The 18,784-nt window shown below is 33.2% G+C and overlaps 1 protein-coding gene across 7 annotated transcripts in view; it reads left to right on the forward strand.

Annotated features, from left to right (window-relative positions):
* Eip74EF (Ecdysone-induced protein E74) overlaps positions 1 to 18,784 on the forward strand; it is a 169,739-nt gene that overhangs the window by 119,173 nt on the left and 31,782 nt on the right. The window lies entirely within an intron of this gene.

Here is an 18,784-nt window from a genome sequence, read left to right on the forward strand (position 1 = left end):
TGTTTTGTTATAAACAAAAACGAATTAGTTAGGTTTAATGATATTCAGAAATCCGGTATTTTATGGTTAATTTAAAGGGAATTTGGTAAAAAATACGACGATAAATTTATGTTTTTACATGAAACTGGGCAAAACATGCGACCGTGTTCGCGTCATAGAAAATAAGACTACGGAGAGGAAACGTTACCTAAAACTAGTTAATTTAATAATATTATTTTATAACACTCCTAGGACAAAGAAATAAAACAATCAAAATCGGGTCAGCACTTTATTCCCCACTAACGTACAAACAATAATTTCAATACAAATATAAGTATGCATCATCAGATAGATATTATTTAATCACGATACACAACCGTACCTAAATACATAATATATAAAGAGGAAAACTTTGTTTGTTTGTTTGATTGCAATGAATAGGCTCATAAACTACTGGACCGATTTTAAAAATTCTTTCACCATTCGAAAGCTCCATTATCCACGAGTAATATATATAGGCTATATATTATCACGCTAAGACCAACAGGAGCGGAGCCACGCGGGTGAAACCGCGCGGCACAGCTAGTACATAATATATAAAATTCGTACGCTATCTTTACAACTTCCTTATGATTTTGATGAAAACACAAACCTTATCAATTTGCAATAATTTTCCCTTTATCAATACATAAATTTACATTATTGATTGATTGTTTTAAACGTAGGTAGTTATAAATTATCATTAAATTGTTACTCTTTTATTTATGTACTAGCGGTCCGCCCCGGCTTCGCCCGTGGTACATGTTTACGTTTTCTCTACATAAGAACCATCCTCGTACTTCAAGGAATATAATAAAAAAAGAATTATCGAAATCGGTTCAGCCGTTCTTGAGTTATGCGCTTACCAACACATTTTGCGATTCATTTTTATATATAAGAAGATGACAAGTAGTTATTAGTAATGTTTATTAAATTTTAAAGAAGCATTGAAATTAAAAACTTAATTTAAAGCTCATTATTCATTATTTTCTTAGAAATTTATAAGTATGTTTGAATAAGAAATTGCTTGTTAAAATTTATATTAACGAACTTAGATCTTCAAAAAATCCAATTTGATAAAATTCATTAAAACATTTGAAATTTGTACTACTCGTAGAGTACAAATAACTCGCTTTTCTGGTAGAGATAGCTACAGCAATAAGGCGGTCCCATATTTTAATATCTGACTGATCTATAATATTTATTTAGGACTAAGTAACTAACTAATAACAATATAATTAAAATAAAAAGTCGAAACAAAATATTATTCTTTCGAATTTTTCAATACTATTTGTTGTAAATGAAGATATTTTACAACTCATTAATCGCTTATCAAATTGTACAATCAAAAATGCAATTATTACCTTTAATCGGTATTTTAAATTATTACTTACTAGCGGTCCGCCCCGGCTTCGCCCGTGGTACCTACATATTTACGTTTTCTCTACATAAAAACCATCCTCGTACTTCAAGGAATATAATAAAAAAAGAATTATCGAAATCGGTTCAGCCGTTCTCGAGTTATGCGCTTACCAACACATTTTGCGATTCATTTTTATATATAAGAAGACTAGCGGTCCGCCCCGGCTTCGCCCGTGGTACATGTTTACGTTTTCTCTACATAAGAACCATCCACGTACTTCAAGGAATATAATAAAAAAAGAATTATAGAAATCGGTTCAGCCGTTCTCGAGTTATGCGCTTACCAACACATTTTGCGATTCATTTTTATATATAAGACTAGCGGTCCGCCCCGGCTTCGCCCGTGGTACAAAAAACACATCTTTTCTCTACATAAAAACCATCCTCGTACTTCAAGGAATATAATAAAAAAAGAATTATCGAAATCGGTTCAGCCGTTCTCGAGTTATGCGCTTACCAACACATTTTGCGATTCATTTTTATATATAAGAAGAGATTATGTAAGTACATATTGGGGAATGATAAACGAATATGTTAGTAAAGCTTTAATTCATTTAATGTTATGTAAACGAATATATCGGTATTGATGCAATTACACGTCACACAAGCACTTAATTCTAATTATGCAAAAGTTATTTTAAGTTAAGTATTAATTGATATGTATTTTACTCATATGTCTTAATTATAATTGTTTGTTCTTATCTTATATCATTTAATTGTAATAAAATCAATACTTACTTAAGATTTTAGAAGCATTAAAATACTAGGTAGAGCCCGTGTCTTCACTCACAAATCAACTGTGCTAAAAGATGCCTTTGTATTCCAGACTATAAGTTCTTCCTATACTTATCACTACATAGTATAAAACAAAGTCGCTCTCTCTGTCCCTATGTCCCTATGTATACTTAAATATTTAAAACTACGCAACGGATTTTGATGCGGTTTTTTTAATAGATAGAGTGATTCAAAAGGAAGGTTTTAGTATATAATTTATCATGTTTTAGACAAAGCGGGCGAAGCCGCGGGCGGAAAGCTAGTTTCATATATACAGGATCACTTGTTTTTAAATGAAACAGTTACTTATATCAATCCTTTCAAACGTCTAGTTTACTTTTGTAATTTTATGGTATTGTTTGAATTTTTTCGGATTTTTACAGGCAAACTCGGGTGCAAGCTATATAATATGATATTGAATGCAATACATATATAATTGGCTTGCAATAATGTTGCCATATCCGCCGACTAAGCGTGTATGTGTAACATATTGGGGTCGATGACATTTTACGGAAAACATAGTGACTGGCCAGCGAGCCTTTGCTCCTATTTCACGAATTTATTTAATAAAATGTAAATTAACTTTAAGATAACAATAATAGAACAAGATTGAGGAGATCTTATCGACTTATAGTTGTTTCTTCCAGGCGACCAGGGGCAAAAGTAAGGAGCAAATTTTAAAAATAAAATTGGCATATCATACAGGAATGAAATTATACAAGAATAAAACAGTGAATAACACTAGTAAGCTGTAAGACAAGTAGGTAACTTTTGCTGAAGTATTTTACCATAAAACAGGGATTTCCCAGTGTTCACTGATATATCCTATTCATTTATAGTGAGCTCATTTATAGTAGTTTACAGTATCTTTACGTTTGTACTTCAATATACCGAAAACGACTCAACAGATTTCGATGAAATTTGTTACACAGATAGTTTATAAACCATAATCCATCTATAATATGTAGTAAGATATTCATAAATCAATCTGAAATCAATATCACCTGACCCTTTCACTTCCGCAGTCAGGTAAAGTAGAGAGCTCTCACCTGCGCAGGCGCATCCCATGTTCCGTGTGAACTATTTCTTGGAGAAATTTGAACATAGTCATTTTTATCAAAAGTCAATTGTCAATAGGCTATATTGCTCCCGGTTTTGATCGCAAAGTTTAAAAAAAACTGTAATCTACATATTTTTAGCATACCACAAACCGAACCAAATCTTTGACATTTTTTTGCGTTGACCAAAAATACGATATTTAATTACCTTATGAAAAATAATCATTCGCAAACATTCAACAAAATTAAATATCACAGATAATTATTGCAGACTCCATATTCCAATATGGCGGCTGTCGAATAAGCAAAAATGACAGTAACACAATACGAAACAAAACATTTAATATCAATCAGCCCGTACTGTACTCGGAAGTGCACCGGGCATCGAACCAGCTACCCAGAAGCTGAGTCAGCAAGCATTTTGCTAAGTTTTAAAAACTATGAGGTCAAAGATATCGATAAATAATAAATATGCACGCTACTCGCCAGTACTGTTTTATACTACTTTTAAGATTAGTTTTCATGACAAAAGTAGCCATAGTTAATTTCGTATTATATTTATACTAATATTATAAAGCTGAAGAGTTTGTTTGTTTAAACGCGCTAATCTCAGGAACTACTGGTCCGATTTGAAAAATTCTTTCGGTGTTAGAAAGTTAGATTCATCGAGGAAGGCTATAGGCTATATTATATCATCACGGTAAGACCAACAGGAGCGGAGCCACGCGGGTGAAACCGCGGAGCGCAGCTAGTCTATAATATAGCGCTTTTAAAAGATGTTATGCTTAACATATGAAGTAGGCTAATTTTTGCTCTGGTAGAGCTGCGGAAAAACTTCTTATAAAGCAAACATTTTTAATAAATATTCTAGCGTTTAAAATAAAAAGATGTTTACCGAATTAAAAACCTATTTCCATACACGGCGTAACTATTAAAACAAAAAGCGTATATTTAATAAATCCCGTAAACGATATCCGTTCAAAGTTTTTGTTAAGCTATTGTGTTTAATATTCGGAAACGTGATGAACAAACGGATGTGTAAACAAAGCCGTGTGATTTGATACTGCATTTTAATATCTGTGCAGTGGTATATATGCATCAAAGACAGCGGGTTCGAGAAATTATGATAACAAAGAAAAAACCAAAAAGAAAGTTTTCATTTCAGTGATAGATCCTGTCGATTAGTGAAATCGCATATAAACTATCAATTATATGTATAAAAAAATTAATTTCGGAATTACTTACAACTTTTTTGTATCTATCGATGATTAAAAAATATAAAGTTGACACCTGTCATATTATTAAAAAACATCAAGACGGCTGAAAAATTAAATCGAAACAAAAGATATTTATTTAACATTAATTATGACAAAAGCATATTATTATTGCTTTTAGCTAAATATAACAGAGGATGTTGGGTCGATGTTCTAAGAAATATTTGAATAAATTATAGAATAAGCAAAACCACGGTCCGAGATGATTCACACTTGTCTGTTTGTTTGGACATTTTTAATCTGTGGTCAAAACGTTTCTTTGTTATTAAATAATATCCGTTTTGATATACCGTTGGTAAGGTTTTTGCTAGGGATGTAACGATACCGATACCGATACCGATATATCGGCCGATATATCGGCAAGCCGATATATCGGTATCGCCGATAATAAATCAACCGATACCGATATTTTTTTATTAAATTATTTCTTTTCTTTTATGTTTTTTATTCATTCATATTGTTTTATTTCTGTTTCTGTAATAGTGTTAAGGAAGAGCGGAACCTCCTGAGTCCTGACACAAGCATTTTATTTGCTTACTAGGAGTGTTCCAATCACAAATTTGTTTATGTAAAGGAAAGAAATAAATAATTTTGAATTTTTTTTAATTTTTAACGTGATAACGTTTTTAAAATCGTTTTAGTCGGGTGACATGTTCATAAACTTGTGTCACACCAAAACCTCACGAGCGCGATCGCAGGTATAACGAGAGAGAGACGGAACGATCTCCCGTTTCATCTCGAGCGCTGCCACTGCATTATGTTATCACGTAAACATCTCGATCGTAAACCTACTTTACAAACAACCAATTTTTTTGATATCAAATAATTCAAAAATCCGCGCCCAATGAACGATGCGGGAGGCCGCCCGCGCGTGCGCACTTTGTTTTCTGAAAAAACTCTACCAATTATAGTAAACTTTTATTATGTACTGATTGTATGTGTATTACTTAAAGTTTAACTGACTTCGTAAAATAATAATACTAAAATAAATGGTTTTGTTGTTTTTTGAATACGATTAACAGTTGTCTCTGTTAAATGTTGGTAACTTTTTATGCATAATTCACTATTTATTTTTCTACCAAGCCATCGATATCGGTATCGGTATCGGTATCGCCGATACATTACTACAAATATCGGTATCGGTATCGTATCGGCAAAATCATGTATCGTTACATCCCTAGTTTTTGCACAGGTTTTTGTTATGTTGCAAAAAAGCCAAAAAAATAGGGAGTAATATTTGTCTTTATTTTTTGATCAATTATCGATTTATGAACAAAAATAGATTTCTAATTCTATTAACTCTAAATAACTCTTAAATTATAGAGTGTTGACAAAAAATATTATAAATGATAACGTGTCAACATCAAGATAAAACCAATTATCGAAGTAAAAAACTAAGCACTTAACACATTTAAAATTGGGACAAAACCAGGCGACATCATTAGTTAATCCGATCAAAAACAAGCTATTACCTGTTCAGAGAAACGCGACAAAAACTTAAATTATACTAATGCCTGTATCAAAGTGAAATAAACTTTATTTTACTTTAATAGAGCTCATTTTAGTCCACCTCATTATAAAGTTAGGCTATTCTGGTTTCATTTTACGAGAAGGGTGCGGAAGGGTTGTCCTTTTTTTGAATAGTTTCCTGGGACTCTCCGTCCCGCTCGCACAGCTGTGTTTCGAGCACGTGCGAAAGAGATGGCGAGTTGGATTTTTGACAAATGACGTAAGGGCATCCGTTTTTAGTCTGAACGTATAAACATCAATTGGTAATCTACGCGTTTTACTGCTTCCTCAAACAACAATAGGGAAAACAAAAAAAAAACTATTGTTTATTTGTAAGATCTCAGTGATTAGAAACTTGATAGCACGGGTATTAACTATTCGACACCTCGGTGCTAACTTATAAGTACGTACTTGAGCTAAGTCACATCTAAGTACAAGTTAATGCTGGATACAAACACACAATAAGACTATCAGTACCTATGATATTAATAATTCCAGAAAATGTACACAAATTTTCATTTAACTGAAAAAACACAAGATTTATTTCCAAGGGTTCAATAACATCAGGAATACACCGTTTTGGACCCTAATTCCTGAAATAATACACACAAAATATGAAATACAACGAATTTATATTATTTTACATAACATTTCCAAGTTGTATAATATTTACAAGAAATAAGACCAACTTTAATCCACGTGTATTGTCAACTACAAAATAATCCTTTTCTTTTAATAATATTATCCGTTTAACTAACACTAGCTTCCTGCCCTGACTTTGCTCTTATTTAACTCGGATAAACCTATCAGTACTTAGGCAATGAATATTATTTCTGACCCATCTAAAAGTAACTTAAAAATCGATTTTCCTGCCTCAGTAGAAGAGACTTTCCACACCATTTGTAAAAAAACTACCCATAAATACTTACTTCCAATTCATTAAAATAGTTGTGATTTAGATTCAAAACTTACGACCTCTGTATCAGCCAAAACTTTGCGAATCAGCCTTGTGCGCCGTGCGAAGGTTCGTGTGTCGCAACACACCGTCACTCGTACAATCATACTAATTAGATAACTTGCTTCATCTGTTACAAAACTACAATGTCCCAATACGACGGATGTGGAAGAAATCGAAGACTTTGGAACGGTTAAAACGTCTTAGGTTAAGATAGATTTTTAACTTTTATCAATGAATACGGAAAAGTATGGAATTTGCTGCCTGAGGGAAGAATTAGATGAGAAAGTCACAGTTTTCATGTTAATAAATGTGTTCAGTATTACAAACACTCGTTTACGTAAACCAAATCAAGCTATATTTATTAAACCAGTAACCCACTTCGTTTCCGCGAGGGATATTCCCGCGATATAGCGGGAGGACTTAGTCACTGAACCAACTTTCCTTGTGCAAACACCATCATCGGCTGCAAACAGTTATTTCACATTTAAATGTACTCCAAATTCCGGTACACTTGAAATGCATCGAATTACACTTAGCTCAAAAACTCTTGAATACGATACGAACAAAAAAACCTTACGGTAAACCGCTTCCGTGCACCCTCGCACCTTAAAAAAGTTAACCCAATTCGAAAAAACCTACCTGCCCATAAAATATGGGTAACTGTTAACATTTTTTGCGACAACGGAGCTTTGCAGATGTTTTAGCGATTCGCAAACACATTGTTTACAATTGTTTTTATATTGTCACACTTTGTTATAGGCGTATTGTCTTTTGTGCAAATTTTAACGGCGTTAAATTTTTAGGTAATTCCTGGAATATTTGATAATTAAGTTTCAATGGTTTGTTTGAGAAATTTTGATACAAGTCTTACTTGAATCGGAAATTTTTAGGATAGGTTTATTTGTAGTTAAAATATTCCTACTAATAATATTCATAATAGGTTAAGTTATAATTCTTAGATACTGTAATTGAATGGTTAGGTATCCTTTTAATAATAAACGCCTCATCTCTATATAAATTGGTAGAAATGCGGTACTTAAGGTAGCTCTATCATTTATTCAGTGCACACATCATACTTCACAAAGGAGACGACGAAATCAACATGAAATTTTGGGGATAAATTGAGAAACTTTTTGGCTACTTAGAAGTCTTGGTGATCGATGAATTCCGGTAAATAATTGTGTCTTGAAATGGGGCTTTTGTTGGAAGTATACGTTATCTAGCCTAGATCGGCCTTTCAAACGTAATTTATATTAATAATAAATAAAGCGGGATTCCTTAAGTCTCAAAGGTCGACACGGAGCGACCTACGTCTGACCCCAGCAGACGCAGAATATAGAATGAGCTCAAAATAATGTTAAGCCCTGCTTTTGGGACAGAAAAAATAACCTTGAACGTCCGCCATTATTTATTGATAAAAAACTTTTACTTGCGAAAGATACGTTAGGTCTTAGGACTTTTATAAGGAAGACAGAAACAAAATATGTACCTACGTTCATTTATGTATGAATAGTGAATTTTATACAGCTAACTGCTGACTTGTTTTCAACAGTGTGCCATAGAAATAATGGCATTCTTATTACTCTTTGAATGTAATCAATACAGTGAATATACACAATAACTAAACTTGATGTATGTAAACTGTTACAGTGAAATAATAACGCAACAGTTATATCAATCATTTCATAGAAAAAATGAATTTTAACTACAATTTTTGATCACCCAAATTAATGAGTAATTTTGGGACATTTAAATGAAAATTTGAGAAACACCGTTTATACAAAGATAATTGGATTCTAAATAGTCTGAATCTATAGAGTTTAGATTACGAGACATTTTAGAAGTTAGCGCTAAAAGCTCTTTGTACATTTAATTGAAATTGCTGGAAATATGTTATTTTAATAAGTACGTAGATATAAGTATCATTTATTCAAAATTAAAAGACAAATTTATACAAGTTTCTAGTCCTGAAATATACTGAATATTATTTATAGGTACATATTATTTGTAGTTAAATATGTAAATTAGTAAGAACTCGCTATTAATAATTTTATTTCAAACGTTATCATCAATTAATTGTGTTTGATTTTATTCATTCTTAATTCAAATTAGTGTTACCGGAAGTGCGGATATGACGTGACTGTCCGTGTCATATAGAGAACACAATAGACAGCCTATTTATTGTAAATGGTTTGACTTTTATAAAAATTCGTATTAATTTAGCAAATTATTATCTACACAAATATTATAAAGAGGAAAGGTTTGATTTTTTGTTTGTTTGTTTGTTTGTATGAATTGAATAGGCTCCGAAACTACTTGGCAGATTTGAAAAATTCTTTCACTGTTGGAAAGCTACATCATTTCTGAGTGACATAGGCTAGGTTTTATCCCGGAAATCCCACGGGAACGGGAACTATGCGGGTTTTTTTTGAAAACGCGGGCGAAGCCGCAGGCGGAAAGCTAGTTACATTATAAATCTTAAAGGAACTTTACACAACTTATTATACACATTATTTTACAGAGAATAATATAGTGATAATAAAAAGGTAAATATTAATTCTAATAATTTAAGAAGATCTTTATAAATCTTACACACATAAGATTATAAGCATTGGGTAAAGAAACTCGGCCAGTGATTTCCGGTACATAACGCAATATCCGGTACAATCCACGCAGCCTACACCTGTGATGGATCATTTTGTACATAATTAACACAAAGATTTTACAACTAAATCTTTAAAAACTTACTAGAGTGGCGTGATTACCTAAAATCTTAAAATACACACTTTTTTATGTTGGCAACATGTTTCAAAATTGAATCTGCTCTATACTTCAATAGTCTATACTATAAACTGCACACAGTCTCCAAAGTCGCAAATATAGTAAAAAGAAATATGTATTTCTAAACACACACACATTTACCGGATACGAATACCGGCGTGCCTGCGCACGCGCAGCAAAACAAACAAACAAACATTGTCAATACTTCCTGTGTTGTCGCATTGCTGTAAAGATGACTGCATCTTAACACTAGGATGAATCTGAATAATTCTAAACATAATTACAATCTTTAAGAGTAAAATAGGAGAAGAAAAAATGGAAAAAAAATAGTTTACATACATAGAACGCAACACAATCAAAATATGTTTATTAAAAATTAAAAAATGGCAAAAGCTCATTTAATAATTTTAGTTAAAGTTGCCAGTAGCACGACAAATAAAAAAATCCCGCCAAAACTTATGTCACATTTGACATCACTAACGACAGATTAAAAATAACGTTATCAATACAACGAAGTTGCATTGTTCTACGTAAGCTTATCGTTACGTTACGCAATAATTGACGCGCGCAGAGAGGAAAACACAAAAAGCTTAAAATAATATTCATTCACCACAACCATTTTAATAGTCATTACCGCAAATGAGGTCATATGTTTTGTAAACGCTGCAAACAACTTATTTTTTATGTAATAAACAGGTCCGCCTAATAAGAGTACCTATAACCTGGTAGGAATGTATTAAAATTGTTCTCTAATAACGATAGAAGTCTAGTATAGCTGTGTCCTTAAAAATCGATTTTTCTACCGGTAATGTCAACCCTCTGTTAGGCTAAAAATGTTTTTGACATTACATTTCGTAGAAGAAAAGTGCTTTAAATATATTATAATATGAAGATTCTGGGAAAATTCTTTGATATGATGCTCAGAATTAAAGAGGTTATCTTTAATAAACATCTACAAAAATAATAAGAACATCTCTACAAAAACATGTTTTCATAGACAACTGATTATTTTTTACATGTTTTCGTAAATTGTGCAAAATTTACTAACCGATAAGTTACATAAAAACCGATTTTCGACAGAGGCGTTTTGTTCGAGACCGCCTACTCGTTGACTAACTTCCGCTTTTACATTCCGTTTTGTGTCTCGCTTGTCCTCCGTGACCTCAATTAGGTAACACTAACAAGAAACGATACGTTAAACTGAGGTTTCATTTACGTGGGTTGCCATATTTAAAAAAAATCACTCCCTTGAAAAAGCCGCTAAAGCCGTGTTTGCAAATTTAGTAAATCTACAAAGAGGAAATCTATACGTGCTATACATATTTCTATTGTGAATGAAGTTCCCAGTTATTCACTTTGTTAGTCTAAACTCTAAACGTCTTCTATAAATTTCTAAGAAATCAAATGTTTGTATAAGTGTCATCAATATTTTCCTGTTACAAAATACAGCACACAATCAAAGATTATGTATAGCAGTATAACGTTTTTTCGTTATTCGACAAAGTGATTAATTGGGGGATTACAGCCATAGCAACAAAGTAGGTTACACTAAAAATAGATATCGCAACTATTTGTTATAGAATACTGAAAATTTCCACACGACGTGGGATGGTTGCTCTGTGCTCGCGAAGGGAGGGGGAACCGGGTCAAGGGGACCGATGCACCGTTCGCGCGAAATCTCACTTTCAAAGTGCAACATGGCGGCGTGACAGCGCGCTAATACGATCTCACTGACGTTTACGATTTTCCGGTTTTTTGTTTTTAACGTAACACTCGTAACAATTTTTACAACGTAACACGTTACGCTAAGATTACTTCCGAATTATTGTAAATAAGTAAATAAAGATAATCGTTAATTAGGGCACGGATTGGAATCGTTAACGTGTGTTGCAACGATTACACGTGTATAGAATTTAACAACAAACAAATATATCTAAGGCGACTATATCCTTGTCCTTATTTCTCGTTTCCTACGAGTATAGTGCGTAATCGTGATAGCGTATCTCTTGGTAGCTTATCAAGCTAATGCAATACAATTGATAAACAAAGATTTGGTTGTGTACAATTAAGCACTTGTCGAAAACATCTATGATAATGTTTCGTAAAATTATCAGACGTTCCAATTTCAAACGCATGTAACTATTTTAACTATCTTTCATAATTTTGAAAACCTATTGGACTTTATGTCATCTTGACAGTTGTTTTGGCGCGTAACACCGTCGTGACCCATTTTTTACGACGCAGACAAACTGACTGGCCGGTTAAATTGGACAGTAAAAAATAGGCGTAAATACATGAAGGTTCGACCATGGCTAGCATTAGCGCCTAACCGAGGCTGCACGTACACTATTGCATCAAGGTTGAAAAACAAGCCGCTACCTACAAAATAGAACTTTTAGAATGACTAATGTTTCATTGATTGCAAAATATGAGGATGAACAATAATTAAAGACAACAAGGGAACAGTCACACAAAAATTCGAATAGCTACGTATTTCCCTGGCGGTAAAAAAATATAAAACAACATATCTACCTATTTCTTGTTACTTCTACAAGACTATTTAATTTACCAATGGAAAAAGATACACATACATTGTATGCACAATCGAATAGTACTAATACGTTAAGCCTGTACTCTATATGCAACGTTAGACGTACAACTTCAATTGAAAGGGAAAAGTATAAAATATACAGCATTGTTTACCCGGACGCGGCGCGGTAAGCGAGACGCATCGCCCTTCGCTCGCTGACCCAGTTAGCGCGCGATAGCCCGGTAACGGATCTATTTCAATGCGCTTCCACGTTCCAAAACAACTGACCTGACTGAATTTTGAAATTGGAACACATAGTTCTAATATAAATGCAAATATTCATCTCTTTCCCGATCCACAGATTATAAAAGCGCGCGAAAACATCTTGACACTTGAAAGGTATAACCTCTTTTCGACGCGACGCCGCTATATACATTTTTACACGCTATAAAAATAAATTGGCATGAAGTAACAGTACTGAAACAATTCTCCAAATAGATGCAATGGTGTTTTGTAATCGTTTTGATACGCGCTTCGTGTGTACACGCGAAATGAACGAACAAACAAACTTTTGACAGCGGCCTTTCCACGGATGACTCAGCCTTGCGTAACACTCCATAACACTTTTGCATAAACGAGTACTGCGGCACATTTAAATTCGATACAATTTGTTTTTTAAACCTACATACATACTGCATACGTCATGGGGTTTTTGATAATCTGTGAATATTTGACGTGAGCTGTCAATAGAGAGTTTGAAGTCACGCAAACTTGGAGTGTAGTGATCCAGCGGAAATCTATTGAATATCTAACATAATTCGTAGCGAGTGCAGCGTGCAGTCGGTTATTAAAGTGTGCAAGATAAACGTGTTATCAACGTAATCGCAACAGTTTCCATTTCGCGGCGCGCCGCTGCCACTTTCTTTCGTTTCCCGCGCGGGGAAAGTGCCCGCGCTTTTCCGACGCCATCTTTGATGCACATTGCATTTATACAGATAAAATATAGCGTTCAAATCAAGAGTTAAAATATTCTCTTATTATCATATTAAACGAAGTTTGTTTTCTTTATAAATAATTAAGAAAACGTATCTTTATTTCTATTGGCCACCCGCAATAACCATTTCCTAAATATTACCTCTAAATAATTAAAGCAAATGTTGCCATATTATCAATTCTTTATTTCTTTTTTGTCTGGAAAGGTTATACGAGTCATTGCGATTATTTTGAGCGGGAAAAATTCCGGCGTATTTCCACAAATTAGCATTATAAATAAAACTCGACGTTGCAATGTAAACATTTGACGATTGTCTCAGACAGTATGATGATATTCGTCTCAATTTATCTTGAATATTCAAATTTAAAAATAACGCATAGGTACATTTTTATTGACCTATTTAAGTCAACATTTTACCGCGTGTTTAAATAGTAATTTTGTAGAATTGTAATTATAGGTCCTAAATCCTATAAACTTTGCTTCTTTTTTAATATATCTGTCACGGCTAAAGGTAGGTGAGAACATAAACTTAAGATTAGCCGGCTAAACTTAGGTTTATTTTCGACGAGGTGTTAATGTTAGTTTGTTCTATCTTTAGCCGGCTAAACTTAAGTGTAACCGCAGGCCCGTGGCTAAAAATGTCGGGGTGGGTAGATTTGGTTAGCGCCGGGCCGGTGGAGGGCTTGAGGGGCCCGCACAGTGCCAGAAAACACTCGCCCTGTTCCTTACATGTATTATAGTAACCAAATCTACCCACCCCGACTCAGGGCAGAAAGCTGGTGGCTAGGTTAGGTTAGGTTAGAACTCTTAAGACCCGCACGAGCCGAGCGAGCGCAGCGAGCGTGCTGCGGCAGCAGCCGGCGAAGTGCCAGAAAACACTCGCCCTGTTCCTTACATGTATTATAGTAACCAAATCTACCCACCCCGACATTTTTAGCCACGGGCCTGCGGTTACACTTAAGTTTAGCCGGCTAAAGATAGAACAAACTAACATTAACACCTCGTCGAAAATAAACCTAAGTTTAGCCGGCTAATCTTAAGTTTATGTTCTCACCTACCTTTAGCCGTAACATATCTATAGGAAACTAAGTATCGACAATAACAGCAATAAATCGTAATAATTATATGCGATATATCGTATTGTCTTACATATTTGATATGAATACCTATATAATTGTTTCATCACCAATTTAATAAGAACTCTCGGTCCTACCATTTTGTATTAAATCAGAGGTCTCTTGCCTGGATATTGGCTTGTTATAATTGCCCAATAACCAGTATAGTATGATCTCTATATACATATTAAATGTAGGTAAAGAGGGGTCTTTACTTTGGTCACTGCGGTTTGAAATAGCTAAGACTTCCCGGATGTTCGACTGACGTCAAGAATCTCGCAAGATTTCCCGAAACGGATTATTGCAAATCAATCTTATCTTGCGGTAATAAAGACGAATTTAGCTTGTGTTGGACTACCGAGTACGATTTCCTTTGCACGCTAATTCCTTTAATGATTCTGACGAACATTCAAAAGTATACAAGATTTTATATGTTATATTCACTCGTCAAATATAAATTTGACTATACAGATATAGAATATAAGTAATTTTATCAATCCGAACTTCACATCACGTCAAAACAGATAAACCGGTTGTGATGAATTTTACTTAGATCTCTGATATATAATTGCCTACTTTTTATCATCAAACAAACTTCAAAACGAGTATCTAAAATTAAAACTAGCTCAATACACGTGCACGGATTCAATACAAATTTATATTTGAATAAGTATAAAAACGAAACGACGACGACGACGACGAAATATAAAAATGTATATTTTAAGGCTACTATGTACAAATAAAACGTATATCTTAATATCAATTAAAATCGAGTAGCTATTTGTATATAAATGAGGAAGTAAACCAAAGAAATAATCCGATTTGCGTCATGATTTACGTCGAAAATATGGTTCAATAATGAGCCGTACTAAAACTAACACTATCATTGTCTTTTCAGTCAGAAATATAAACACAAAAATCTATTTATTCTTAAAAAAAACCTCACTTACATATTGTTAAATCGATAAAACTTATATAAAAGCAAGTTTACCTATATGAAGAAAAGGTACTACGAAACCTTTTTTTAATTACATAAATACGATAATTTTATTCATGATACGAAAGAGGTTTCAGTATAAATCATCTTGAATTATTTTAGGGTCACAGATAAAAAGTAGGTACGTAATTAAATAATATAATAGAGTTGAAACCACAAAACACAAAAGCTTAAGGAAAACCCGCACCAAGTACGTCTTTGGGTTATGAATAGAGTATAAATAAACATTATCTTATTATTTATGTGATTATGGGATCTTATACGTAAAAGTTATATAATATAATTTTTTTTTATGCCGAAGTGTTTATATTTAATGTTATTTTTCTTTGAACAGCGAACCTTTTCTCGTGATCATTTTGTCAATTTGTAATGTTTTAAATAACGATTATAAAATATATTATGTATCTGTAGAGAAATTCAAGTTATATTCTATCTGTGCACCTTACCTTACCGTAACATAGGTACTATTAAAACAAATCATGTGTGAAATATAGTTAAAATAGGTTGATTTACTCAAAAACAGTTAATTTATCTGCTGGTTCTTGCAAGCACACTAAAACAAGCAAATCATGGCTAATATTTTGTACACAGACACAAAATACGGCAAACGATTAGTCACAACTGATAAACGCTCTTGTTTGGCTGCAGACAGACTAAATCCGACATATTTTACACTTCATTGTTTTAAAAATACATTCTCATAACGACGACAGTTCTCGTTTTTAAACAATTTAATCCATTTTTATTTAAGGAAGCGGATGTACTTATAATCGCCTCAACCCAATAACCGGGTGTTGACAACCTTTATATCCATACTAATATTATAAATGCGAAAGTAACTCTGTCTGTCTGTCTGTAACTCAATCACGCCTTATCTACTGAACCAATTTGCATGAAATTTGGTATAGAGATATTTTGATACCCGAGAAAGGACATAGGCTACTTTTTACCCCGGGACATAGGATAGGTTTTATCCCGGAAATCCCACGGGAACGGGAACTATGCGGGTTTTTCTTTGACTGCGCGGTCGAAGCCGCGGGTGGAAAGCTAGTCTTTTATAAATCAATATTAGGATTGCTCTACAGTTCATCAGTTTGTCCGCGTGACCGATACACGCGTAAGAATTTAGAAACCAAACGCATCACGCGTTGCAATATCCGATACGGTTTGAGCACGTCAATTTGCCACTATAAAGACAAGACGTCAAAAACCCGCTCCCGTCTGCAAAAGGAACAAAGATTAACAATTTCCATAAAAAAATACAGACGCGCCACAAAGAGAGCTCCGCCAACTCACAGTAAAGCGTACGTTGCACTCTTAAACCAACAATATCTAAAATAATAGTAACTATCCACCCCCGTGCATTCACCCGAGGGGGGGACTTATGCAATATTTAGCTTGAAAGTAATAGCGGTTTTGGGCGGTGCGGGGCGGATTTAACCGGTTCCAACCAGTATGCATGACGTTGCACAAAATTTGATATTAAAGTCTGAGTTAAATAAGCTTAGGTTTCGTCTGGTCCCGAAACTAGTTTCTGGCGATTTATATACTCAATTAGCGTTAGTTTACTCGTTTATAATGAAACGTTGATTTGCCTGGCTTTATCCAGGTTGGGAGTTAATGCGAATTTAGATTTGTTACTGAACTCTATTTCACGTTTGATGACCGCGGTTTTGTAAACCTTGATAAGTTTTTCACGTCAGTATTACATACGAAATTATATTCAAACTTTAAATACTATAAGTTAAAGTTAAGTTAAAAAAGTTCCTACATATAATTTACTAGTGGTCCGCCCCGGCTTCGCCCGTGGTACATATTTCTTAATAAAAGGTAGCCTATGTCCTTTCTCGGGTATCAAAATATCTCTATACCAAATTTCATGCAAATTGGTTCAGTAGTTAAGGCGTGATTGAGTAACAGACAGACAGACAGAGTTACTTTCGCATTTATAATATTAGTATAGATTACTGTAGATGTAGAGTAACTTTACATATCAATATAATATGACATATACTTTATTTGTGTATGTGAGAAAGAGCAACAAACATCTTCTTATACGATCTTTCTCATGTTTAATATTACTTCAATATAATATTATATTTCAGATTTAGCAAAGCAAAATGCTTATAAAAATGATAATAAGCGTTCCGTATCCGATGAGACGTATGATATAACTTTAGTATTGGAAACAGATTATAAATATCTCGGAATATCAATTGTCATAGATAATATATTTTTATGTAAATAATCAAATTTGAAATAATGACGCGACTTCTATCTCTAATACAATATAATAATAATTACAAAAATAATTATTATTGTTTGATCACGATTGAACCAAAAATTAATAAATCATATAAAAAAGTGTTACTTTTAAAACACACTAGCAACACTTGAAGACTACTATACTACTATTACTATACTATAATCGTAAGTAATCTGATAGGAGTGCCGGAAGGGAGGGGGAGGGAGGGTTGAATAATTCAGAGCTGAAGACGATGCAATCGTAGGTCATTGCACGATTATTGCCATTTTCTTAAAACCGCCTTTGAATTTTTATTATGTATTTTCTTCGAGTAGAAATGATCTACCAAAATGGCACCTATGGGTAGATTTGTTGCTTAGAACATGTTATCCGAACAGTCATATAGACTACTATAAATACTTAGTGTTTTTTGTATGAAGCCAAAATGTCTAAACTAATGCTAAAAAATTTTTTTGCCTTGCTAAAGGTATTAATAATTGATAATTCCTAAGAAATTCTTGCACGAGCCTAAAAAGTTATATTTAGATATTCTCTATAGTAACCATTCTTACACAAGCTATACATACATATAAATATAAACGTCGTATAACAAAGAATCTTGTACAAATAATAGATAATTTTTCAAGCAAGCAATTTTCCTTATAGAGCATTATGTTACCAAACGTGCTTTTCATAAGTTACCGACTTAGTATACTGGATGGTGCATAATTTAAAATAATTATTATAATGTTATTCCTTTCCACGATGATAATAGTATACGTTATAGTTTCTATCGTAACATATTAATAAGGTTTTGAATTTTAATCGCTTGATCGACATGATAGAGTGCAAAAAACTTAATGTATCTAGAAATTTATATCCATTTTGCGTAAATGTTATACAGCGTCTAGCAAGATACATATTATAATAAATAATTATATGTATTTTAATGGACTCAAATTTTACATAAATATTGATTGATGTTATTAAATTAAATAATAATTGATTATAAGTAACAAAAATAAATCCAGAGCTATAGCGAATAAAATATAAAGTATTTTCTCAGTAAGTAAAAAAGAGAGGAAATTATATAAAAATTTATTACAAAT

The sequence above is a fragment of the Colias eurytheme genome, chromosome 3, assembly GCF_061535395.1.
Source record: "Colias eurytheme isolate Ceu_HAF_F1 chromosome 3, ilColEury1 Martin Lab GWU primary, whole genome shotgun sequence".
NCBI lineage: Eukaryota > Metazoa > Arthropoda > Insecta > Lepidoptera > Pieridae > Colias > Colias eurytheme.